A 27,430-nucleotide genomic window follows, 5' to 3' on the forward strand; every position below is an offset into this window, starting at 1 on the left:
CCCAGCCTCTCTCTTGAAAAAAAAAAAGGAACACAATGTTTTACTGTGCTATATAAATATTACTGTCCCATAATGGAATTTTAACTAAAAGCTGCACATTTTTATAGGAAATGCTGGATTTGGCGGGGGGGGGGATGTTCATTTTATGGAACAAGTTTATATTGGGGCTGATCTGGTTTCTTCTAAAACTAATTGCTTCATTTTGGAATGTGGCTGTATGTGGCAATATCTCTTTTCAACGCCATCAACTAAGTTGATGGACATGAATAGTGATGGGCAGGAGTCCACACAAAAAATAATTCAGACGAAACTCCCTTTTCCCTGTCTGTGCTTGGACCTAAACATGGTAGGAGGATCTTGGATTGCTGGGAACCATTTTCCTAGGAGTCCTGGTGATTCCGTTGCTGTGCATGTTTGTGGCAATAGCTTAAAAACTTTAAGGGAGCAGCATCGACAGCCATAGTTAGCCAGTGCCAGGTTTATGCCCAGAAAAGTGCAGTGAAGGAAGAAATGGATAGTGCTCCAGTTGAAAGAAGGGACGTGGTGGCGCTGCGGGCTATACCGCAGAAGCCTGTGCTGCAGGGTCAGAAGACCAGCAGTCGTAAGATCGAATCCACATGACTGAGTGAGCGCCCATCGCTTGTCCCAGCTCCCGCCAACCTAGTGGTTCGAAAGCATGCAAATGCAAGTAGATAAATAGGGACCACCTCGGTGGGAAGGTAACAGCGTTCTGTGTCTAAGTCGCACTGGCCATGTGACCACGGAAGATTGTCTTCGGACAAAACGCTGGCTCTATGGCTTGGAAACGGGGATGAGCACCGCCCCCTAGAGTCGAACACGACTGGACAAAAATTGTCAAGGGGAACCTTTACCTTTACCTTACCAGTTGAAAGAATTAAATAGATCTGCGGTCATGCAAAGCATATCCTGTGGCAGGTGCACCATATCCAGTGCCTGACATACACCCCATTCTTTCTACATTTCCAAGAACTCTGTTGCAATGTCAGGCAGGATCTAGTAGCTCAGTCCTCCAGTTCCAGACTAAGACAAGGGAATCCAGAGGTACAGCCAAAGATACAGTCAATTCAACAGTCAAAGTCCATCAGTAAGCAGGTTGGCTCAAACAGGGAGTTCCACATCAAAGTTTAAGTAACAGACCATATTCGACCAGTACTAGAAGAGATAAAGTCAAACAGAGCCCATGGTCATGCACAGCAGGATAGTCACAAGAATAATTATTAGAGACGGGCACAAAATGAACGATGAACTAAAAAAACACAACCAACTGGCCTAGTTCATGGTTTGGTTTGGGTAACTTGTTTTGCCGAAATGAAATGAAGCACTGAACTTTTTCCCACTCAGTGCTTCATTTTTGGCAAAACAGATGACTCGCCCCTTACTGCTGCCCCCGTTGCCTCCCCACCTGGTCCTGCCATCACCTCCTCTTCATCCGCCACTGCCACCCTCTTTAGCGGCAGCGACCCATCTTCCTTTCCAGGAGCCTGCTGTCTCTGCACATGGACACACCTATCGGCTGACGGGTGTGCACATGTGCAGAGATGGCAGCTGAGTGCCCAGAAGAGAAGCTGGGCCACTGCCTCTAAAGTTGGTGGCAGCAGAGGACAAAGAGGAGGAGGAGGAAGAGGAGACAGGACCAGATAGGGAGGCAAGGAGGGTAGTGGGAAAGGGGGCAAGCTGGCAGCAGAGAGGGTGGAGGCATTAGGGTCCCCTCTTCCAGGCCCAAACCAGAAAAAAACAACCTGTTAACACGTTCATTTTTTTTTTCTGGGATTCATGGGCAGTTTGTCGTTCGTGGTTCAGGGACAGCCATGAACCACCCCGGTTTGTCATTTTTCCAGGTCATGGCCATCTCTAGTAAGGATACAAGCACAACCAGAAAAGCACAACCATCGTACTTTACTAGGTCAGTGGGCACAGAATTATAGACAACATTATTAATCCATCCAAAGGGAAGTGAGTTCAAGGCCTTCTAAGAAAAGAAAGAGTGTGATGGACTTGAGGAATTTTAATGAATGATTTTGCTTCTAACTTTGGAGTTGTGATCAATGCGTTTTTCTTCAATTGAGGAAAATGATTTGTATTAACATGTAAAGTTTTAATAAACAACCTTATTAAATGACACCAGCAGTATCCTCCTTGTATTATCTTGAAGCGCCATTCCTTTAATGTTGCCCTCATGGCAGCGCGGAGGGATATCTGCAACTCAACTCAATTCCAACAGGCTCACCACATACAGCAAGTCCCGCACAGGAGCTGTCCAGGAGCCCTTCGGCCAATGCGTTTTCTTGGAATCTCTTAACAAGGATGGCAGGGATCAAGCCATGTCTGAGCAAAGTATACCCTCCGTGCCCAGCTTATGGCTTATGGTCATTCTCCTTTTTGTGCATCCTCGCCATTCAAAAGAGGGCATGGAAGCTTTCGGAGACTTCTTAGAGTAGTCCAAGGCAATTATCCTTCTTCCCTGTAGGAGGTGAAAAAGTGAGGCTCTACTGACACCCAGTGGGAAAAATATATAAAACAAACAAGCATTTTAATTACTATATGAAGTCTGTGGATATATCTTAAATGTATTTTCATATATAGGTATGTATGTATATGTATGTATATGTGTATGTATCTGTGTGTGTGTAAAATACATTTAAAAATATCCACAGACATTATAATTAAAATTATTTATCGATAATTAAAATACATATAATTAAAATATATAATTAAATTAATTAATATCATTAAAATATAGATATATTAAAAATACATTAGATTTTAAACTTTTAAAAACATTGGTAGTTACTTGAACTTATCATTGGATGACCCTTTTGGCATTTTTTTTACCTCGGCAGCAGCCATTAAGGTAAGGGGGTGTCAGCAGGGGTGGAGTGGGGTGGGGGATAAGGTAGGGAGAAGAAGGGGTGTGGGGGGGGTAGGCTGTTGGGGTGGCTGGCTGTGGGGGGCTGCCTATCTGCCACTGATCAATTGATCAGCAGCCAGTAGGCAGAATGACGTTTTTCTTTCTTTTCTTTTTTTCTAATAGGAAGGGGACGGTGGGCATGTTTTTCTTTTTAATAGCCCCCTCCCATGAGTTGAACTTCGTTATTTGTCACTTCATGGGGGCAACTTCGTGCTCCGTGAGTCGTCAACTTTTGATGACTCATGAAATGGGACTACTCACCAAAATGGTGAGTTGTCCCCATCTCTAAACACCAGTCAATATTTTTATAATCTTGATTGACTATGCCTGGTGTTTCTGAATAAAAATAACAATAGAGTGCAATGAAATCACATGCTCCTTAAATCGCTAAAAGGAAGGCTTCACTTAGTGGTGATTTACCAGTGTGGATGACATCAGCCCCATGGTGTATGCTGTGGGCTGTGCAACTGGACTTCAGCCAGTGACTCAAGTCTCAGCTTCTGACAGCCTGTAGACCTCCTCATTGACCCCATTGCTGAATGATTCAGTTTGGCATTTGTCAAGCAATGCAGAACACAGAGGCAAATGTGTTGGCTGATAAGCAAAAAAAACCTTAAAATTAAAATTAAAAAATTAGGATGATACCTTCCTTGGGTTAGCCCACCTCACCCAAAGAAAAAAAGCAATCTCATGCAAGATTTCAAGGCTAGATACAATAGTCAGATTTCATTGACCTACTAATGCCAGATAAACAGTGGTGGCGGTGAATGTCTAATAAAAAACAGGATGGCCATGTTCACTGAAGGATTGTGGGAGTTGTAAGCAAAAAATAATAATAGTAATTTTCTAAGCTCCAAACTAAATGATTGATGAAAACCATCCTGGGTCTGTGAAAATAGGAGTACATGAAGGACAATGCAGTAATTTCCACTCTTATGAAAATCTGTTGTAGCATCCACTGGCATAAGCAGCCTTCAGACCTGAGTGCTTTGTACGGAAAACCCTATAAAAATCGCAAGTACTCAAAATTTTCTCCTGTAGCATGAGAACATCTCTAAAATGCTGTGTTCCAACTGCCTTTGCCTTTAAGTTCTGCTTTGTCTAGAGAACTCCCTGTTTCATCCTGCTTTCCTCTATGAGGAGTCATCACTATTTCATCCTGTCATGTCATGTCAATGATGCAGTCGTTAGGAAATCCCAGCTCCCAAATCTAACCTGGCTCATACAGTTCTTTTAGGCAATACAATACAGTATCCTGGAGCCTAGCCCTCATCCCCCCACAATGTGTATACTGTATTACTGGATTGTTGCACGGGAGTTATGGGCAAGGCTTTTGTTCTCTAAGGCCACGTGGCATGATAGGCCATGGCCTCAGGAACCCTATACTGTACATGCATGGACTTGGACTCACGAATAGGTACCCCTCTTGCCTCCCCAACACACTTGCACCTGTATATACTAAACATGTGCATGCACAGCATTTTACCTCCAACTCTCAGAAACAAGCACATACTTCTCCCACAGCCAGACATAGGCGTGCACCCACCCAAACCTTTCCTTCTCAAATTTCAGAAAACAGGAAGGGAGATGCCTTAAGTCTGCCCCGGGCAGCCTTCCCCATCACTAGTCATCTGGGTAAAATAGAGAAAGTGGCACATGGGGATGATTCTCACCATATCCTGCTCCATCTAAGCTCTGGACTAAATAACTGATGGAAACCATTCCTACCAGTTTACAATGGCACCAATGGCAGTGATAACTAAACATGAGCTAAACCTTTCAGTAATAAAACAGCTCTGGATGGATTTTTTAAAAATGGGCCCCCATGATATTCGCAAGGCTATAGTTTGGTTGGCAGAAAAATCTTCTCCCATAGGATGTTTTCTGGCTTTGTTTACAAACATCATTAAGGAACTACATCATCTACATAAAAATAACATACTTTCCTGCAGATTCCACAGTATTTGCCTCTGTCTGTATCAATAGTTTAGCACCACTTGTACAACTGGTGATCTATTATCATGATGATATCCATATTCTTCTCTGAAGTCTAAACCGGCATGGGCAATTGTGATCCTCCAGATGGTTTTGTATTACATCCCCTATCATCCCTCACCATTGGCTATGTGGGATAGAGCTGCTGGGAGTTAACAGCTGAAAAACATCTGGAGGGCCACAGCTGTCTACCCTGTTCTAGACAATAGGCTGGATCCAACATTGAAACAAATGTGTTGAAATAGAAAACTAATTGATGATGTAATGGCAGCAGACCCCAGTGTCTCGTCTATTTAGGAAAATATAACATTATGTATCTTTGACTCATATTTTACATACAGAGATATTTTCTGAATATAGCAAAATTATAAACACTTGGAGGGAATGCGTCTGAATTAGGATTCCAATCTTGGCTATTCTCAACAAATCTTAATGAAATGGAAACAGGATTAAGCTCTCCTCAAAAGCAAGTTTGGAATCCAAGCAGTGGTTTTCTTTGGTACGACAGTCCACGGTGTTAAAATCCAGATGTTTTTGGTGCGAAAGAATATGGATGGCCTGGGAATTAAAGCCAGGCCTCTTGGCTTCTTTCCAAAGGTTCTACCAGCTGCTCGCCCCAGGTCCCCGCTGGTCAATTACTTTACTTGATGCGTCTAATCAACAATATTATATATGCGATGCTATAAACATTTGTGTTTAATATTAGCTCATAACTCAGCATTCTGAACCAGATGTTTCTGGTGAGAAAGAAATTGATGAGTTATCAAAGGACAGGCCCCAGGCCCCTTGGCTCAGTTCCAGATGGCCCATACCAGCTGAACTGCAAAACTGGTGGGGTGACCGACCTCCCACTCCCTCTGGTCAATTTCATCTCATGAAAACGGAAATAAAAGGATTTTTCTGGTCACCTCCACTGCGCTATGGCCCAAACACAGGGAAAGAGTTGTTAGAACAACTCCCTTTAAAAATACAAAAAGCCCAGGCAACAAATTAGTGCCAAGGGACCTACAGCATTCTTCCACTAAGATGGTCAGTTTTAGTCTCTGCCCCGTACACTTTCATCTTAGCCTCTCTGCTGAAGCAGCCATATAATACACTTTTACCACAATCTTCATTCAGTGGCGGCACATTAGTGGGGTTCCAGTCCATTCTTCTAAAAAAAAAAAAAACAGTCAGAAGAGAAGCACTGCAATTCCAATTAATATTTGTGCCTAAACAAACATTCCAATGTTGTTCTCTCCAATCTGCCGCTGCCTCCCTCCTTCACTCCCTCTCTCACACACACACCCAACCCCATTCTTCCTTTGTGTAGCAGGGGTTGGTGGAAACCTGCTCAGACAATAAACTATGTGGTTATGGTCACACTCCACTTAAGCTTAAACAGCCCTGGTTTCTCCACCAGAGTTATAATAACTCTTGTTCCAGTAAAACTTGTTTCAGCGATAAAGTCTGTAAGTGTGGCTTGTGCAGAAAGCCATATTCCACCCCCACCCCCCACACTCCTTATCAAGCTGGCACATTGATGGAGAAACACACATTTCACCCTGACGTTTACTAATAAATTTATCTCACAGAAGTGTCTGAACATCAAATGGAGATAATTAAAACAAGGTGATCTCAAGTGGAGAGGAATGCAGTTCAGTTACCATGTTCAAAGTGATTCATTAAAACCTCCCTGCAAATGCAAATGTGTGCTTATTTCAGGGAGCAAAAGAACCTAGTGCTTATCAAACTCAAGTGCTTATCTTTTGCCTTGCTTTTATTTCCTGCATTCAAAGGAGTTGTGTTTAAATCCAGTGCCAGCTGATTAGCCTATACGTAGGAGGTCAATGGTTGTTGGGGGAGGGTTGCTTTCTGAGCCCTCCCATTGGTTACCTCAGAAGGTGCTACCACGTGATCCTCTGTTATGGCTGTAGCAGAAGTATGTGGAGGGTGCCATAAACTACCAGAGTCATTGTTTCTCCTTGTCTTTTTCACATGCATGCATGCATACACACGCACACGCACACACACACGATTGCATCAAGAAAACATAAGCCTATGCTTACTTTAAGTCATGTGTTTTGTAATACTTCAGGCTGAGCTTGCTTTAGAATGCATTTGTTGTATTTTTAAGTCAGGTCTGATGATTACTATAGCTGGGGAGGGAGGGCAAAGGGAATGATTTTCCATAAGCAGCTCTTACACAGCTGGGGTTGCTTTGAAATGACCTAAACATATGGGGTCTCAGAGATGAAATCAGACCCTGTACATGTTGTAGGGTTCCTGAAACACTGCCAGGATCCCATGGGAGCTGCCTATGGAAAGGCATTTCCCACATGGCTAGGGACAACGTCGAAAAGGTGCCTTGGAGGACAAGAAAACGTATGCCATGTGGGATGGCCAAGGCACAGGATATAAAGACTCTCTCTGTGTGTGTGCCTGCGTATGCATGTGTACTAGAGAGAAAGACAAAATGTCTGACTCTATATTGGTGAAAATTAAACCTCGATTGTTCATTTTGAAGCCCTTTGTGTCATCCAGCCTGAAACAAGTGTAGGCAGAGGGACAGCCTGTCCATTCTTCAAGAAGTATCCATGCAATACTTTTGCACAAGCAACCCCGGTGGCTTCAACTGAGTCTTATAGTCCCTAGGAGGGGGATACAAGGGGTCACAGGAAATGTCCTTGTCAGAAGGTCAGATGCAAAGTCAGAATTAATTAATTAATTCTGATCATTAATTAATACCACCCCATTAGTGCAATGCACGATTCTGGGTGGTAATTTAACAATCAATAAACCCAACAATAAACAATAAAAATAGTAACACAACTATAAGTTGCATATATAATAAAAGCAGCAATGCACCCAAAAAACAGTAACACCCCAAAAAAATGGTAATGCAACTATAATTATAGCTGTGGAGTTCCAGATCACAGCTGTATCCAGACCAGCCTTTAATCAATTTAGGCTAATTGCCCAGCTTCTCCCCTACCTAGACGATAACTCCGTCAGGACCTTGTTGCAGGTGCTGGTCATCTCCCAGATTGACTACTGCAATGCTCTCCACATTGGGCTTCCCTTGAGGCTGATCCAGAGACTACAGCATATCCAGAATGTGGCAGCCAGACTGGTGGTTGGTGCAAGCAAGTTTGACAATATCATCCTGGTTCAGGGTTGCTTCCACAGGTTACCCATTGCATCCCAGATCAGGTTGAAGGTTTTGACACTCATGTACAAAGCTCTTCATGGTTGGGCCCAAGTTACTTGTTGGAGCGTCTTTCCCCAATGTCATCTGGATTTACCAAGTGATCACCCCTCAGGGCAAAACTGCTCTCTCAGTCTCAAGGAGAGTGACCAATGAGATCCTGAACAAAGCTGGGCAGTCGATCTGCCTCAAGTTCTTTCACATCCCTTGGGAAATGCTCTTAATCCCTTAGCATCAAAATCGCCTTTCTGATATTTCATTGCCACTTGGGGGTTGTACCTTTGGTCCTTCTCTAGGGCAAAAGAAATGCTATCAGTCTCTTTGAAAGGAGAAAGGAAGCTGGCTCACACAATCAACTACCAAATCACTTACTTACTTACTTACTTACTTACTTACTTACTTACTTACTTACTTACTTACTTACTTACTTACTTACTTACTTACTTACTTACTTACTTACTTGATAAATGATGTCACAGGATAAGTAACTAGAAAAACACTGCTTTTGGGGAGGCTCTGATTTCATGGTACAAATCATGGGGCTTCATATTCTCTCCTATGGGGCAGAGTAGAGACACGTGTCAGCCAGAGCCTCCAGCAGTCACAGTAGGCCAATTCCTTAGCATTTCCCTCTTTGGGCTCTGTGTGACATCACTTGCAATTGCTGCGTTGGCAAAAGTTCCAAGTGCAGGGCCTCCTTTGACTGCTGTGCCCCGTTTGAAAAGTGGTCAGCTCAGGCAGTGAAAAGGTGCTTTCATTACTAATTGAATCTGCAGCTCATTAGAGCTTCCTACTTTATGCAGATCCCAATAAATGGTTCATTGATATTTATTGGGAAGATAAAAAGCTTGACAGTAACCTGGAAGGAGTCCGGAGTTCCAAGCTAAATTGCTTTAAGATGTGAACAACACGTAACAAGAGCTCCCTATCACAGGCCTGATCCTGAGGAATGCCTTTTGGGGCCGGGAACTGAAATACATGGCAAGAGCTGAGTGGTTCTTAACTTTGGCCTTGACCCAGCCAACAGCACTGCTCTGAGCAGGGAAGCCTTGATTACTGCAAGGTTCTGGAATAGGAAGGTTCTGATCTACTCAGGAACAATACATTTCTCTTCACCAAAGCTGGCCCTATCAATTGAGAGACTGAAGACATGTACCTCAGACCACTGGTTCTTAACCTTGGGTTACTCAGGAGTTTTGGATTGCAACTCCCAGAAGCCTTCACCACCAACTGTGCTGGCTGGGGTTTCTGGGAGTTGCAGTTCAAAAACATCTGAGTAACAAAGGTTAAGAACCACTGCCTCAGACAACAGATGTTAGGAGACAGTAACAAGGTTCTGGAGGACAGAACTGTACTCTGTGGGCTCTGAGCTACTCCACTGCCTCAAAATACATGGAGGGCGCCGTTCCATTGTAAGTACATATGTAACATTTAACTACTGCTCCAGTGGGCATTTTATATGGTACAGGAAGAGAGGCAGCGTTCTGTCCTTTGCCTCTCAGACTGCAAAACGGCATCAAATTGATTCCATTATCAGCTTCCCTACCAACCCCTCAAAAAAAAATTAAAAAAACACCTTATTTTACTTATCATATGAACAATGTTACCAGCTTAAACTGCCTGACCGGGGCTAAACCTCTACAAGTCTTATCCTGGTCCCCATCCCTTTGTGACACACTGGCTGAAATTTAGTAGTAAGTCACAACTTGAATCCGTGGGGATCTGATGAGTCAACTCCTCTATAAATTCTGTCAATTCAACGGCCTGCTCCAGTTGTGATGATCTCAACTATTAAATGTCTCGCTCGCTCGCCTGTTTCAGTTCCTCTTCCATTCTGAATTAGTAAGGGTTGGAGCTGATTTTATTTAATGCCTTTGTCAGAGATGTCATTGCTTATCATTATTTTAAAAAAACAAAACGAAGAGATTTGCTTTGTGCCTCCCTTCAAGTCAGGGAACAACGGAGGCTCTCACAATACTGTTATCAGGAGTCTTGGTGCAACCAAAGGTCAGGTTTGCTGTGCAGCGCTCATTTCATCTTGTAGATTCATGCTGAATGTCGTCGGATGCCTAGTTCTCCTGTAATCTAACTGGGGGGGGGGTGCCAAACAAGGGAAAGGGTCAGGGTCAGGAAGAGGCCAGAAGGCAACACTAAAGGCGCTTTGCTGTAGACATGTGAAACCTGCCAATTTCAGCATATTTGCTACATCTCTCCCCTTGTGTGTGGATCCCTAGAGATGAAACAATCCAATTACCTTTGAAATAGATTACATCATGTGACCAATGTTTTTGGAAGGAAATTATAAAAGCAGCTTGAGTCGAATGATACTAAGCAATGGAGCAGAAGAAGGCCATTGTGTGTGCCCAGTTTTTGAGTGCTCTGTGAAGTCATTATGCGCAGTGGGGCTCTTATTTTTGTACTGAGAGGGCACCTCAAATGAAGTCCTTGTCCCTTATTTCATAATATTGCAGTCCTCATAACAGAAAAATGCCTTGTACCGCAGGTCACCGCAGAGCTGTCACCATAGTGACCTGGCACATCCACCTGGCTTCCTATCTCACACCCGCACCAACCAACTCTATGTCTTTGAGCAATGGACTTTACATCCAGTGAGCTTACCTGCAGCCTCCATAGTTGCTTTCATCCCAGCCAGTTTCACTGAGATGGTCCCATGAGCTCCATTTAAGGTCCCTGTGGAATGCTTTTTGGAATGCTGCAGTAGGTCCTTGTGGTTCATATTACCTCTTTTATAAGATACATGCTTCCATGCACTTTGTTCCATCCTGCAATACTGACTCAGAGTTGTTGTTGTGTGCCAACTCATGGTAATCCTATGAATGAGGGATATCCAAAAGGTTCTATATTTAGCAGTCCTGCTGTGCTCTTGCAAACTTAAGTCCATGGTTCCTTTATTGTGTCAATCCATCCCTTATTTGATTTTCCTTCTTCCATGTTGTTTTCAACTTTTCCTAGAATTATTGGCTTTTCCAGAGGGTCAATTCTTGTCTCAGAGTTTTCCTGCAACATTAACATTGGTGAAAGAAGTTCCTCAAAAACATAGTGGGACATCAGCTTACATATGGACAAACAATCAAAAATAAATGATGTTATTATTGCTATAATTGTTGCTATACTATTGTTACTACAACACGGCATTAAGCGGTTTTAGCCCATTATGCTGATGCTGACCAGGGAAGCAGTTGGTTTAAGTGGGATCCTTAATCATGATCATCAATGACACTTCAGCTGCAATCCTATGGAATATGGAAACATGTCAAAGCGGCCACAGCAAGGAGTGGAGTATCCCTACAAGGCACTCAATTATATTCAGCAATGCTCTGTCCTTGAGGGGGAGGGGTCTGGGGCTGTGACTACAGCAGGACAACCGGGACTTTACAGCATTGCAAAACTAGGGGCTGCAGCCCTTCCCCTAGATTTTCCAAGACTGGCCTGACAACCGGATCTACTGCCATAGGAAAAGTCTTGAGGGCAAATGTTGTTTTTTTGCTAAGGCCAGATGACCAGTAGTCAAAGGTGATAGGAGAGGCCAGAGAAAAGAAGATTGACCTAAGGAACCCCCATTGAGGTCTACCCAGGGCTCAATAAACCAGGCTTCTGGCTTATTGAGAATAGAAGGCAGTATCAAGGCAGAGAGCTAGTCTAACTGGATTGTGGCTAGACCAGGACTCCTCTGTTAGAAGGCATGTCTCTCAGTAGCCCAGACATCAACTCAATCCTGATATCAACCCTTTCTAGAGTTTTCTAGGAAGAGAGTACTCAGAAGAGGGGGCAAGATTACAGCTTGAGATTGATTTTAAAAAAAACAGTCAGGGAGTACCTTACTACTTTCAATGAGTTCAAATTCCTAGGGCCAGATGAACTACATCCAAAGGTATTGATGGAGCTGGCTGAAGAATAACCACTGCTTATTATTTTCTTGAAATCGTGGAGAATGGATGAAATACCAGATGACTGGAGGACAGTGAATATTGTCCCAATCTTCAAAAAGGGCAAAAAGGAGGAACTGGGGAAATAAGACTGATCAGCCTGACATCAATTCCAAGGAAAATTACGGAGCAGTCACTCTGTAAGCATTTTGAAAACAATTTAGTAATAATTAGAAGCCAACGTGAATTTGTCAAGAGCAAATCCTGCCAGACTAATCTTATCTCATTCTTTGATTGGATAACCTCCCTGGTAGATGGTGGGAGTGCTGAAGATACAATATATCTTGACTTCAGCAAAGGTTTGACAAAGTACCCCATGATATTCTGATTAGCAAGCTAACTAGCTGTGGGCATGAACAAGTGTCTGGTGGATACCCAGTTCGTTACAGAATTGTACTCAGAGGATGATTCTTAATGGCTCCTTCTCCAAATGGGAGGAGGTAACAAGTGGGCTCAGTTCTGGGCCCTGTGCTCTTCAATATTTTTATTAATGACTTGGGATGACGGGGTGCAGGGAATACTTACCAAATCTGCAGATGACACAAATGGTGGGATAGCAAATACCTTGGAAGAAAGGAACAACACACAAAAGGATCTTGATAGGTTTGACCACTGGCCTGAAAACAACAAAATGAAATTTAAAAGGCATAAATGCAGTGTTCTTCACCAAGGGGGAACAAACCAAATGTACAGTTACAAGATTGGGGATACCTGGCTCAGTAATACTGTGAGAAGGATCTTCAAAGTGTTGTAGATCAAAAGCTGAACATGTGCCAACAGTTTGATGTGGCTGCAAAAAAGGCCAATGCTATTTTAGGACGCATTGACAGAAGTATAATCTCTAAATCCCAAGAAGTACTAGTTCCCTTCTATTGAGCACTGGTTAGGCCTCACCTAAGGTACTGTGTCTAGTTCTGAACACCACATTTTGAGAAGGATGCCAACAAACTGAAGCAAGTTCAGAGGAGGGCAACAAGGATGATCAGGGGACTGGAAACCAAGTCCTATGAGGGAAGACTGAAAGAACTGGGCATGTTTAGCCTTGAGAAAAGAAGACTGAAGGGAGATATGATAGCACTTTTCAAATGCTTGAAAGACATACAGAGGAAGGCAGGATCTGTTCTCAGTCATCCCAGAATGCAGGACACCTAATCATAGGCTAAAGCTACAGGAAGTCAAATTTAGGCTGAATATCAGGGAAAATGTCATAACTGTTAGAGAGGTATGACAATGGAACCAATTACCTCAGGAAGTGGGGAGCCTTCCAATTGGAAGCATTCAAGAGAAAATTGGACAGCCATCTGTCAGATCTGCTTTGACTTGGATTCTTGCGTACAGCAGGAGTTTGGACTCCACAGCCTTATACAGTAGGCTCCTTCCAGCTCTGTGATTCTATGAAGTGATTTACCATTCCCTTCTTCTGCGGGCACTCTGCAACTGTTCAGCTTGCCGAAGGCTACACAGGCTGGTAGTGCTCCTCAGATACCCATTGGGAAATTGGTTCCAACCTCTTGCTCTGCAGCCAGATACCCAGCTCACTGAGCTACCAAGCCAGCCCTGTATAGTACAGAATGCTTATTATTGCTGCATGGCAGTGCAGTAAGAGATATTGTGCAACACAGCAAATCAGAATTTCGTAAGGCAACTCCATAAATGGGGGCACCCCAAACAAAAATTTATAATTTTTAAACTAGACTTCAGATCAGCACCAAATGTGGCACAGATGTAACAGACAATCTGTTCTTGCTCTGTGCAAAATTTGGGGAAACCCACAACAACCAAAATTGAGAACCTCACTCATTTAAGCTGCAAAATTACTGTTTTTGGCTTTGTGACTGAGGATGGTGTGCATCAATGTTAGCAGAGCTTGGGTTACTATTCCACTCATATTGTCACTATACAATTGTTTGGTAATTAAGGAAAAAACCCTGCAAAGATGCTATGTGTCATCAAGTCACTTCTGATGTGTGGTGACTATATGAATTACAGACTTTAAAAATATCTTAAACAGCTCTACTCAGATCTTGCAAACTAACAACATCTCATCTTAGGTTGTTCTCTCTTCCTGCTGCTCCCCCTGCCAGCAGTATCTAAAAATGATTTACAACAGATGAGTTCAGAGGGGAAAATTCCACTCATCATAATTCTTGATAGGCATCTGTAAGCTTAAATGGAAAATTCTTTATGGTGCTGTTCTGCACCTCAGCCCAATAACTCATGAGGCCATTTGACTGGAAGATCCATGGTCACCTTGGTTTTACGCAGAAAGCACAGACATGGTCCTCGTTAACCTGCATTTCTGTTTCCAGTTTGTCAAAGGTCATCACAGATTTTCAACCACAAGAACAGGAAGATGGCTCACAAATCTCAGAAAATGTAAGCCCGCTGCATGAAATATTAACCTGATGCCACTGGAGGAAGTGCTGCCAAAACTTAGAAACACCCGGCCCTGAGTGTTTCGCCCGCAGAGCAAAAGGACACAGGACTGAGGTCAGAGTGGAAGGAAAACAAGCTTCATTTCGGGTGGCTCTGAGAAGTGGCCTCTAAGCTTTCTTCCCTGTTTAAGCCAGGCCAGTCCCTCGGTGTAAGCCACACACCTTGCCATGTGTTATTTTGACATATTCCATTGCACAGATGACATGTCAGCAGAAGCGAGTGGGATAGCGAGGGAGGCGGGGCAAACGTTACTAATGAAGTGCAAACGCTGTCTGAAGGCCTTTGGCTGGTTTCTGAAGCTCTCTGTTAATTAGGTGAGACAGGCTGGCATAAAGTTCCCCTATCAGGAAAGGCAAGGGAATGTAAATATTTGTAACCTTCGATCAGTGGCTGCCTATTCTGTTGCCCAGACAGAAGTCGAATAATCAGAGGAGAGCCCGGGGATAAATGGAAAGTGATGTGGGGGTTGAGGCATCAAATGAAAGGGAAGAGGGATACCCAGCTGCCCCAGCACCTCACCACTGACCTTGTCTCATAATCACAGCATGAAGTCAAATACCGTCGGTTTTTAATGAAGTGTCATTCCAGTTCCTCCAGCTTCCTTGACTGCTGATGGAGGACAGGACTTGGAATAGCCCACATGTGGAAAACAAGGATCCTCTTGTGACCTCCTCAATTCATCCATCACACGTTGGCAGGGTGACGGAAGGTGTGAGGCGTTATGAGCCAGGAAGAAATGAAAGGCTCTGCTGCTACAGGCGTACCTGCCATGTCTCCGCACACCTCCTCCATCCGGCCAAGCTGTTCCCTTTCAATAGCCTCATGAACAAGGGTGGTGCCTGTGCGAAGGCCCTGCTGGCTCCAGCGAGGAGCTACTCTTTCTCTTGGTGAGGGTTAGCTCAGATTAAGCCAAAAAAGAAGGGGCACCTCTGGCCAGCATTTTCAGCACCACTGAAAATCCACAGAGAGAGAGAGAAACAGAGAGAGAGAGAGAGAAACAGAGAGAGAGAGATCTGGCACTGCTTGGTGATTGCTTGAAAGTATTTTTACTAATCTAAACAAGCATCACCCTCATTCTGAACAGGCTGGGTTTGTCCTTGGCCATGTTATGATATGAAGCCTGCGATTCACTATTTATTCTCATGGCTTCTGGTTCACAGTAATACTGTACTCTCTAAACCATCCGGGATTCCCTCTGCGATTGTTGCCAAGAAGCATTAGCACTCCATTGGTACAAATTGGCGACAGTTGGCTCCAGGGTCTTCAACAGTCCTCCCAGTCTCTAAATGAACCAGTGTGGTGTCATGGAAAGAGTGAAGGACTGGATCTGGGTTTAAATCCCCACAGAACTCTGGAACTCACAAGGGGTGCTGGGCATTGCTAAAAACACTGCTCAAATATTTCACATGGAAAACCTTATTTGAGCCACAATAAGTCAGATGAAATTCAATGGTACATCACACACACACACACACACACACACACAGAGAGAGAGAGAGAGAGAGAGAGAGAGAGAGAGAGAGAGGCACTCTCGCCTAGTCAGAACTGATGAGGAACAAAGCATAGGATGGAAGGCCAGGTCACCCAAAGACATTGTGGTGCCAGAATTGGACAATTGAAATGGTACTGTTAATTTGATTCAATGAGTGAGGGACCTTCCTAGTAAATTGTATCCAGTCAGTCACATCACCTGAATTCTTCACTCCCTCACAAATAACCAAACCCTGCCACATGGGACAGCTGCCTCTGTCTTTTGCTGGGGCCATCCTTGGTGGAAAGAAAGTGAGTAAAACTAAATTTGTTTGTTTGTTTGTTTGTTTAATGGTGCATTATTTATTTATTTATTTATTTATTTATTTATTTATTTATTTATTTATTTATTTATTTATTTATTTATTTATTTATTTATTTATTTATTTATTTATTGCATTTATATGCCACCCATCTAGACATTACACTTGAATCTCACCCATCTAGCATTGTTCTGGGTGGCTAACCCCGATTAAAAACATAACTACCCAGCCCAGCCCACAAAGGCATAAATAATAAGATTCAGATCAAAGCAATAATAGCTCAAAATATGAGATAAACCTGGGGCAATGGCAAATCAAGATCAATATCCAATTCATGGATCCAAGAGGATGTCAAAGGGGTAAGATGTTTCTGAGGGCCCCTTCAAAGAATACAATTTTTACCTGTTTCCTAAAGGCCTTCTGTTTCCCCTCTGTCACTGGTACATACAATTTTAAAAGATGATCTAGGGAGTGTGTCATGAATGTCTGAGGCTATTGGCCAGTAAGAGAACCAGTAAATAGAAAAGGCAGATTCAACATGAAATTTAAAATTCAATATGTTAAAAATAAAGACATTTCACATTCAAAACTTCATTCTTCCAGACACTTTTTAATGTAATACTGACTGAAATCCAGTAGTAGGTCACAAGCAGGGTAGGCCAATTTAATCAATGGGAATTTGGTGAGTCAACAGTGTGTAAATTCTGTTGGTTCAACGAGCCTACTCTAGTTGGGATTTACTACTGGATTTCAGCTACTAGCTAGTAACTTCTAGAGTACATTATCCTCAGAAATTACAGTGAAATCTCTAATTTTCCAAAACACAAGCTGGTTTCTCCTCTCCATGAATATCATTTCAAAGTCAGGTGTGAAACCTCAAAAATGGAGAGGGAAGTCAAGCTTTTACACAACCATTGTCCTTCCTATCAAATGGATTTTGCTCAGTTTGTAAAAGAAAATTGCTTCAGCCATTTTGGCAGTCTGTTTTGATACATGCTCTGCACTCTTCCCTACAACTGTGATGTCATATTTGGCATGTGGCCGCATTAATCAAAACCTAAAACAACCTCTATGCTAGAACAGGGCAGGGCCTGCCACTGTGCTTCCAGATGGCATGGGCATTAATGACATTTGCCTATGGGCAGGTGGATGGTACTCTCGTCCTTGGAACTTGGCTTAAGGAGTCCGCTGAACTCACAGGCAAACAAAGCCACTCTTTCTAGTGGCAGCTTGTGCATCCATTTCCATGCGGCCTGTTTCGAGTTATTCTTTTGCTTAGAAGACTTCCTAAATTCATGGCTCATACATTACTCTGGATTGGCTGGACCTTTTCCTCCTAAGTGGGGGCACTTTTCTTCTTCACCCACAACACATTCACTTTTGCTATATGTGGTCTTCAGAACCCAGAGTACTGTGTTTGCTATAGGGACATGACTAGAAGCTCATCTAATCCAGCACCCTACTTTCCAACAAATAGTTCTGGTGAAGGCCACAAACAGGATATAAAAGCACAGCTCCCTAAAAGCAACCCTTTGGAGGCACATTGCCTCTGAACCTCAGGAGAACACGGCCAAGAGTGCAGTGGCAATAGTGTCCTGTTCATGGATTTTCCATAGGCAGGTGCTGACCACTGTGTGTTGACCATCCTGGACTAGGCAAGCCTTTGATCAGTTTCAGCAGGGCTCTTTCTCTATTATTTTCTTAGGACACTGTTGTCACTACTAGTCATCATCATCATCATCATCATCATCATCATCATCATCATCATCATCATCATCATCATCATCATGTGCCATCAAGTCAATTCCAAGAGTACTTAGAAGTGATTTACCATTCCCTTATTTGGGGGGGCATGCTAGGACTGTGCAGCTTGCTCAAGGCTACACAGGTTGGCTCTTCTCCCTGGAGGCACAAAGAGAAATTGAATTCCCAATCTCTGGCTCCACAGCCAGATACCTAATTCACTGAGCTATCCATATAAATCTATCCTCCATTTTCAATTTCCTTAAGTTCTTTTTATGGCCTGGTGGGCTTCATCTACACCATGGAGAATCTAGATCCGGCAAATGGTCAGTGTGGTGTTCGCCCCTTATTATGCTGAATGGGCTATGCATTATTCATGTTTTATGCCGATGTGGTTGAGAGGTGGGGCCACCAGAGATGTTAAAAAGGCAGAGCCTGAGAGGAGAAAGGGGAAGTACAGTCAGAGTTAGGGAAAGAGAGAGAAGGGGAGAGATAGTTGGGAGATCTGAGGTGTGATTAGTCTGAGGAGGGAATAGTAACCTGTGAGATTTAAATAGAAGATTGATGCTTGATGAACCTGAAGTAAATATGTACTTATGAATTATGTATTAAAGAAACATCTGTAATTAATAAACCTGTTTTAAGAAAAAGTGAAAACTGAATGGACCTTCATCTTTCCTAAGTAAAGTACGTTGATTTAGTGATCAACTGGTGGCAGCATGTGAAAAAGTCTTCTGTTTGCCTTCGTGTGCTCTGTGTTTGGAAGAGAAACAGGGGCCACGAGGGGCAAATGTCACAGTCAGCATAATGAACAATGTATGGACCCTGAAGGGATCCGTGAACTGGCATCTGGCATCTACTCACCCACATATTAGAGACATCTAAGCTGATGGCCATCTCATGGGAGCGAACTGATATAGGCAGACCCCAAGGGTGATGATCCTTCCAGCACGGCTGTTTGAAATAAAACTGAGTGGTTTGCTCAGCAGCTATGATTAAATGATAAACTGCATTCCTTACGCAGGATCTTGTTAGTTCCAGCTAGAGTAGACCCACTGAGTAGACTCAATGGGATTTACATCCATGTCAACTTGTCATTCAGCAATTGATTCAGTGGTTATACTCGTAGTTGGGATGAGCAATAGGATAATGTTCATTTTTAAAAAACAATGTATCTTATGTTTTCCCGTTTACTTTCCTGTGCATTTATTACTTCCCATCTTTCCCCTGGTATTTTGAGCATTTATTTTATTCCAGCACAATAACTCTGCATTTTAAAAGACTTTAGATCCTTGTGTAGAGACCAAAGTGTAGCCAATTGCCAGGGGGGAAAAGATCAGAGGTCATAGTCAGAAAACATGTCTCTAGACTGAGCCCTGGACTACATGTGGAAAGAAAAGTCTTGGAAATTTTGTTTCATCCCTTTATTTAGAAAAGGAGATTAAACGCACTGTTGAAATACCTTCAAGGAAATGCCATCAAAGGAGGTGAAAGGATTATTCAAATGATCTGCAAGTGGTGAGACACACGGCCTGCAGCTTTGAACAGAAAATGTCAGATGGGATGCTAAGACAACCTGCCTCAGCAAAAGGGTCATGTTAGGTAGCGGCTATACCTAGCCTTGATAGCAACTTATTTTATATGAGAGCAAGTCTTATGGAGAGGCAGGCGATGGATGTTCTTAAGCAGTGATGGAGAGCTTGAGTAAGCACCTGGTGAAACCTTTGTGAGCTCTCATGTTTTGTCCTTGACCCAGAATGACAGATCACCTTCTTTTTAAACCTGCAAAGAGGCCAGGTCTACCTTCCTAGAGGGGAAAATTCTTAAATTGCATTGTGGTTTTTTGGTTGGTTGGTTCTGGTCTTATTTTTATTTTTTATTTTTTTGCTGCCCTGGGAACATGACTGTTATTTCATTAAAAGGAACAGTGACAAATGACAGCTGACCCCACAGTTTCTCTGTTCTTTTTTGTTCCGTCCTCTGACTTTGTTATTCCTTGTTATTTAAGTTGTGCCATCAGTTTGCATGGCTTTGTAGACAAAGATCTACTTCTTAGTTGCATCAACAGAAGGGTCAGATTGTTAATTAGAATGGGGTGCCTCTGCCCAAAATCTGAGGGCAAGTGCTCGCCCTGATTCAGTCACAAGCAACTACAGTACTTAATGTCTGTAGAACTTAGTGAGTAATAGTACCACTCTACTCTGCCAGGAATTCACCTGGTATACTGTATCCAGTTCTGGGTTCCAGAGTTCAGAAAGAATCATGGCACACCGGAATATGTTCCGAACAGCACAACCAATATGATAAAAGATCTGAACAATAAACCCCACAGGGAACCAGAGCTGGATGTGTTTAGCTTCAAGCAGAAAGACTGAGAGGTGACATGATAGCCATCATCAAATTCTTTCATCATATTGTTCACCACCTAGTATAGTGCCATGCACTAATGGGGTGGTATATAAAAAACATACATACATACATACATACATACATACATACATACATACATACATACATACATACATACATACATACATACATACATACATACATACATACATACATACATACATACATACATACATACATACATACATACATACATACAAAGTGCTGCCATATGAAAGATGCAACAAGCTTGCTTTCTGTTGCTGGTGGACCCAATCTAATGGGATCAAATTACATTAAAAAAAGATATTTCAACTAAACATTAAGAACTTCCTGACAATAAGAACTGTTCAACAATAGAACTGATTATCTCAGAAGGTAGTAGCTTCTCCATCACTGGAGATTTTTAAAATAGAAGGAGGCTTCTATGAACTTCCTTCTATGAGTGAGTGGACTTATAGTCCAGATAGGCAGGATATAAATTAAATAAATAAATAAATAAAATGAAATAAATATGAACTTCCTTCATCAGAGATTGGATCGGATGCCCCCAATGCCTCTTCTAGATCTACAGTTCTATGATTCTGTGGTGACCCACACCAGGTAGCAATGTTCAACCTTTCCATTTTAGGGTGGACAGTGGGGAGGAAGGCACCAGTGACAGATAGCAGTAAGAGCTTGACACATGGATTGCCCTCACTGCTAAAAGAATCAGTATGTGATCACCATCTATCCCTAAGTGTTGATACAGAGTCTTCCCATGCCATTCTATACACTATAGCTACCAACTGCAGCCTTCTTGGTATTTGACTGATTGCTTTATTGATTGATTGGTGGGTGGGTGGGTGGGTTGGTTGACTGAATGACTGATTGATTGAATGAATGAATGAATGATTGATTGATTACATTTATCACCTCCCTTGCTTACAAGGCAAACCACATGACTATCTTCTTTTCTCCTTCAACTTCACAACACCCCTATGAGGTAAATAAGACTGGGAAGGAATGGTTGCCCCACAATCATTGAGAGAGTTTCATGGCTCAGTGGGGCTTCAGTCAGGTTCTGCCCAGTTCCAGTCTGACATGGTAACCACTTCATCAAAGCATGAAGCCAGAGGGGGAGGAAGATACAAGAATTCAGGAGGATTGTGAAGAGTGTTCAGAAAAGCATAAGGCACTAGAGACTGTGTGTGAGAATCACTGAGGAGGCCAAACAAAGGTGTCACCAAGGGGGGGGGGGGGGAAGTGGCACATAAAAGAAAGTGCAATTTGGAGATGCACCCTTTGTCTCATATGTTAGACTTCAGATATTATGGGGGTGCAAATGAGCTGCTGTTAATGAGAATCCTCCTTTACTCTCTGTCTTAGGACTCCTTCCAATGGTGGTAGAGTCATGAGAATGTATGTTCTAGGCACCGTAAAAGAGGTAAAAAGGCTAATGGGCAAGGCAGAGCAGGTTTATGCTGAGAAGATTTATATAATTTAATGACCAAAGTGCTGAGGACATCAAGGCAGGACAAAGCAGTGAGATGTGTCCAAGTTTTCTGTGAGCACAACAACAGGCCGCATTTCTCTGTCATGGAACACACACAGAGAGAAGATGTTGTGTCAGTACAGAAGGCTGGTGTGAACGGCAGAAAGAGAGAGAGAGAGAGAGAATGAGAGAGAGATTTGCACATGTGAGAAGTCAATATATTTTTTAAAAATCTCCCATCAGCCTTCTTCTCTTCCCACAGGATGTCCTACCATTGGTCACAGTGAGGTGGCTGCCTCAAACAACACATTTTGGGTCTCAGGGAAGAGCAGCACCTCTTGATCGGTAGGGATGGGGCAACACATTTGAGGAATGTTTCTGCCAAGTGTGTCAAAAATACTTGCCCAGCTTTCGGTGACTTACAACTTGACTTGAGTGAAAAGTAGACGCCATTTGCTGCTGTGCCTCAGGCAGCAACCCTTCTTTTCCATTCCTCTCCCATCCACAGCACATCCTTAATTCCTTCCCCATTTATTCTGCGGTAGTTCAGTGGTCCGTCTGTCCGTCTTTCCCCAGCTTCCTTCCTTTCCAGTAGCCCCATCCTGCTTGCTCCCAGCAGTAACACTCTGAGGCTGTGATAACATTTTGAAGCCCATGGATTGAAAGGTCTGACATCTATGAGTGGGCAGAACTGTCAGCTCAAAGATGTTGATGGCGTGCCACAGATGTAGTGCAGGAAACTATGCACCCGCCTCCCTCACGCTTTGTACAAAGCTGCATATCTCATGCGGATTCTCTCTTATCTCTGGTTTTCAGCACTGCATATTGTAAGCACTCAATCTGCCTGTATTCCATCCATCACCAGAAGCCCCAGTGGCAGGCCCAGTCCACCTTTATTATTTATCAGCTGTAAAGCAGTCTCCAAAGCATGGCCTTCGCCCAAACAGGCTGGCGTTTGTTGTCTGTGGGGTGACTGCACACTGACTGGACGGAGGCTGTGCTTTCTTGGTCCCAGTGGTTTGGCTTGCAGGAAGAGGTGGCATGCAATTTTAAACATAGTGCACAAGCCTTTTTATAACTACGCAGCCGCATAGCCTTCCTGGCATGCCGCTGGCACATATTAGCATGCAGCGGGGAAGCCGACCCAAGCATGAAAAGCTACCTCCTTGAGAGATTAATTAGGCTCTGCAAGCTTTAATTCAAACGAGGAAAGCCCTTCCTTTCAAAGGCTCCTTAAGGCTGCAGGAAGAACTGCATGCTTATGTCAGTAAACACCAGTCCTTAATCCTCTCTTCCTTCAATAAAGCAGATGCAAAAGGAGCAGCTTTTTCAGGAGAAGACCTAACCCTTTCCTTCTCTTGCAACCTCTCTCAGCCAACCCGGGGCCTGTCTGGGCAGAGTGAGGCCACTGCCTCAGGAAGCAGATCTAGAGCGTTGTGAAAAGGTAACGCCTAGTGAATAACTTATTTGGCTGCTGCTGTGCTGTTGCTGCCAGAGATTGGAAGGGGGCTTTCAGTTTTTTCTGCCTTTTCTGTCAAAAGGACATGGCTGGCATTGGCTGCTATGAGGGAGGACAATATACTTCTACACATTCTCAAATGAAATCATTCTCTCCCCCCCCCCACTCATTGTTTATTGAGCTGGACCGAAGCCCGTTTGAAGTATTGTGTCCTAAAAACCTTTTTAAAACTTCAAATTCTCCTGACAGAACACAAATGTTCTCCTATTGGTTGACGTAATTGTGACATTTATGGTTTTCAACATACCTATCTTTTGCTCTTTCGCTCTCTTTTTTCCCTGAATCACTTCCGTAAAATTGACAGAATCTGGAGCTTGCTCATGACTTCATTTGCACTGATTTTTTTTTTTAATGACTGGAAATGGTTTTGAGGGGTTTTTTTGTTTGTTTTGTTTTGACCACCAGATTTATGGTTGCGGTCGGTAAGAAGGTAGGTAGATTCACCACATGCCCTTGAAAAGGAAGACCTTTTTCCAGAAAGTTCTCCAAATATTCTCCACCAATATCCCAGAACAATATGATACAGTATCTGAGGAACTGTTGAAAATCCACATTGGCAGCTAGGCACCCACTATAGCTTCCATTGCAATGGCAGAAATATACAGTATATGTTTTTGCACAGTGAGAAGGAGAGAGGGAGAGAGAAAGAATGAGAGGGAGGGCTTTCAGGAAAAAGGAAAAACAATGAGCTAGCTAATTCCAAAGCAAATGGTGAGCTGTTCAGTGAATTGGGCCCCACAACAAATCCACAACTTGGGTGGTTCATTTCCAGAAGCTATTTACACCAAGTGCCAGTTCTCCCTCCCAAAAAAGCAGGCATAGCATAATTACAAGTACTACCAAGCACAGGTCTCGATGAGAATGAAACACATGAGTTAAGCCATATATATATATATAATTTCCAAGAAAGTTACTTTTCACGGTGACCATGCAGTTTAAAAATTAAACTAGCCTATAGGACATCTGTAGAAACTTACACAGCAGCACAGCATGTTCCTAACAAAACCAGTAACAGCCCCTGATTTCTCTAGGGGCCTTTCCAGGCATATGGAAATGGCAGGGCGGTGCGGGGTCAGGATCCCACGTGTGAATAAGAGGTCACCAGGTCTCACAAGCCTTTGGTTCTGTGGGGAAAATTGGCCCCTGGGGAGGATCCCCCATCTTATCTGAGCACTGCACAAAATCCCTATCCAGTGTTATTTGCTGTCTCTGCATTAAAAAAAAAAACAGCTGTTCCAGTCAAATTGGGACAGTAAATGTCAGTTTATATTAAAGAACCCAGTTTACCAATGATGGAAATTATTCAGGACAAAACTCTTTTAAGTGGGACAAGTTGCTCTTTGGAGCGGAGCAAAGCTGTGGTTTATAGCATAAAAAGCAGCTGTCTCCATAAAAGCTAATAAAATACTCTGGGGATAATTAAAACTTTAATTAAAAATGTGAAGTCCAAATGGCTTTTTATAGTAGCGAGGAAACTTGTTTTGACATCCAAAATTGCCGCGCAAGCCGGATCGGCCTTGCAGTCTCTCCAAGCAATCTAGACACTGCCACTCAGCTCAATATACTCCTCTGCTCCATCCCAAAGTGTCAATTTTTAGTGGGTTTTAAAGCGTAATGGGGACATTTTCTTTACGGTGCAATTCAGTATTATTAATCTGATCCAGCAGCAGCGTTGTTTGCATGACAAAATTTGAAGGATGCTTTCCCTAAATATATAGAAGGGGCAAATCACATTCAGAGAATTTCTACGGCATATAAGGATGACATAAGCATATATGGCGTGTGTGTGTGTGTGTGTGTGTGTGTGTGTGTGTGTGCGTGTGTGTGTGTGTGTGTGTGTGTGTGTGTGTGTGTGTGTGTGTGTGTGTGTGTGTGTGTGGTATAAATACATGCCATAGATAAATATGTTGTGTGTGAATGTATGTCTGTATGCACTTACACACACATTCCTTTAGTGAGTCAGCACCTTAGTATGTTCCATTGATTAAAATAAGCCTATTCTAGTTGCGACTTATTACACTAAAGTAAGATACAACTAGAGCAGACTCATTTGAATCAACAGAGCTTGACGGGGCTCTATCACCTAATACCCACTGGTTCAAGGTATGCCATAGACAGACAGACAGACAGACAGACAGACAGACAGACAGACAGACAGACAGACAGACAGATAGATAGATAGATAGATAGATAGATAGATAGATAGATAGATAGATAGATAGATAGATAGATAGATAGATAGATAGATAGATAGATAGATAGATAGATAGATAGATAGATTTGTTGCACAAATATGTAGCATATTAGGGGAAGAACAAGAAAAAGGAAAATCATAGTGTGCTGCTTGCTGCTTATATAGTGCTGAAAGCACTCTCTGGATGGTTTACAATTTAATTGTGCAGGTTATACATTCTCCCCCACGCCCCAGTGAGCTGGGTACTCAATTTACTGACCTCAGAAGGATGGAAGGCTGAGTGAACCTTCAGTCAGCTACCTGGGATTGAACCCAGGTGGTGAGCAGAGTTTTGTCTGGATGTATCCACCCACCCAAAAGTGGTTGGATATCCACCTTTAAGCCACCTCTGTCTGGTAAAGCACCATTGGTGGAACTGAAAGGTTGCTAATGCAGACGGTGCAGCTGCTGAATGGCCCAACAAGCTTATTTCCCCAACAGCTTGTCCATATCTCACAAAGGCTCCTCTCCCTTTGGGGCTATCCCTACTGAAGAATTTGATGTGGTCCAGCCTGCAATTCAAAGGTGATTCTCTTTAGTGCGATTTTTTTTATCTCTCACTTGAGCAATCCTTCTGTTTACACTGGAGATGTTTATTCTTCTGTGAGAAGGATACAAGTCTTTGGACTGCCAGTTTATTCGCAAGCTTACCTGGTTTATTCATGATTAAGGAGGCAGCAACCAAGGACAGTATCAGAGCAAGAGGAAAACACTGAGGTGGAGGCTGGGGAGAGAGAAGATACAGAACACACACACCCATCTTTCCCTGCCTTTCTCCTCAGCCAGGGCTCTGCTGGAGTTGCACTACCTTGTGGAGATAAAGCCCATGGAGTCAAAATAGCCCCCTTTCCCTGACTTTCCTCTCTTTTTTTGGTTAATTAAAGTAAGTGGCATATCAAAATGACCATGCTTCAACCTGGCATGGTACATTGCACTGTGTCAGTTAGGGAAATATTTAAAAGAAGATGAAAATAGAGAAGGGGGTTTCCTCATCCTCCCTTTTAATGTCACAATCCACCTTATATGCTACAAAGTTGTTCCCTCAGGTAACGCTACCCACAGTTCCATATGAGTGCAAAATAATATCCACATGGATCACACAAAGGGAAATTAAAAGCACTCAGAATCGTATTTTAAAAACACAGAAGCCTCTAGCACTGCTCCAGAAAGGAGCAGGACTACTCTTAAAGAGGCAAGATGGATCGATCTCAGTAGAAAAAAAGTGTGGATGCTGTAATTTGTTTCAAATCCAACCATATCAATGAGGAAAAAGACATGGAGGCAGAAATCCTTGTGTCAGATTCAAATGTCATCTACCCTGGAGCATAGAAAAATTATTTCTGAAGATACAATTCCCCTCATCTCTAGAACTAAAAGTGACTTGTTTGAATACTTGTTGAAATATTCGTTTTAGGAGTATTGTCTCTCAAAATGTTCAGCGCCTAGGAGTGCTGGTGGCGAGCAGATCCCTCCACTGTGTGTCATTGAAGGGATCGCCCTAAGGCAGGGCTTGCCTGAGTGAAGAAGACACCGTATCCATCTTCTGCACTGCCAGGAACTGTGGTCCTCCAAATGGTGCAGGTCTACACCTCTCATCAGTCTTAAGCCAGTGGAGAAGAGGGTTGAGGATCAAGAGGTGATCTGGAGGCCCTCACGTTCTTTGCTCCTGATTAAAATATGTCTCCCCATGGCCAGATCTGCCCTCCTTTGGGATGGACGCAGTAGGTAAACATTAGGCAGACACTCCCAGCCATAGCTGCCCCTGAAGGCTCCAGGGCAAAAGAGG

At 43.0% G+C, this 27,430-nt stretch overlaps 1 long non-coding RNA gene across 1 annotated transcript; it reads right to left on the reverse strand.

Annotated features, from left to right (window-relative positions):
- Positions 1-2,008: 2,008 nt before the first annotated feature.
- LOC144586901 (uncharacterized) lies at positions 2,009-22,512 on the reverse strand. Its single transcript, XR_013541990.1, has 2 exons — positions 3,350-22,512; positions 2,009-2,482 (listed from the first exon to the last, which is right to left on the reverse strand). It is a non-coding gene; the product is annotated as an uncharacterized LOC144586901 (long non-coding RNA).
- Positions 22,513-27,430: the final 4,918 nt, after the last annotated feature.

This window comes from Pogona vitticeps, chromosome 2 (assembly GCF_051106095.1).
Source record: "Pogona vitticeps strain Pit_001003342236 chromosome 2, PviZW2.1, whole genome shotgun sequence".
Lineage (NCBI taxonomy): Eukaryota > Metazoa > Chordata > Lepidosauria > Squamata > Agamidae > Pogona > Pogona vitticeps.